The sequence below is a fragment of the Octopus sinensis genome, linkage group LG1 (assembly GCF_006345805.1).
Source record: "Octopus sinensis linkage group LG1, ASM634580v1, whole genome shotgun sequence".
Taxonomy (NCBI): domain Eukaryota; kingdom Metazoa; phylum Mollusca; class Cephalopoda; order Octopoda; family Octopodidae; genus Octopus; species Octopus sinensis.
The window spans coordinates 49,881,566-49,882,286 of record NC_042997.1 but is presented as its reverse complement, the minus strand read 5'-3'; positions in this window follow the sequence as shown (position 1 = coordinate 49,882,286).

Genomic DNA, 721 nt, shown 5'->3' with positions numbered 1-721 from the left:
TATCGGGATTTGGAAGTTGTCATTTTATGCGTGACAGCACGTATTGTCACGTGTAAACAAATAAAATATTTATTTCTTTATTGTCCACACGGGGGCTAAACATAGAAGGGACAAACAAGGATAGACAAAGGGATTAAGTCGATTATATCGACCTCAGTGCAATTGAAGAAATCGTAAAGTGACAGCCAAACAGAAAAGATGCAAATGTTGGAACGAATACCGCAAAGCATTCTATCCGATGCTATTCTAACGACTCTGCAAATTCGCTGTTATTCATATAAAGCTAAAGGGACGAAAACCTTGTAAATCTCTATATCTATAAACGGCAAAATGCCTGTGTATCTGTGTGTCTATGTGTCCTTTATACAAATCCACAGTTTTTCACGTAAAAGGCTCGCATTTTCTATGGGCTTTCAAAACTGTCTGAAGCTGGTCGTGAAGATCTTTTCATTTCCACAGTCACCCCAGAAAGCCATTTAAAAAATCGATAAACCGACCCCTTATGCCCAATAGTTGAATGCGCATGCGCATTTGCAGACAGTCTGTATGGCTCAGCGCATTTTTGTGTTTTGCGAAGACGTGTTATGTCTTTTGGGTCATAGTGCTAGTACAGTATAAAATCCCTTCAGACATATATCTTTCGTGGTAGTTTCGTTATTAAAAAAAAATAATAAATAAAAACTGGACCTCCGTCGTTTGCGGCAATGAGTGTTCCAATTGA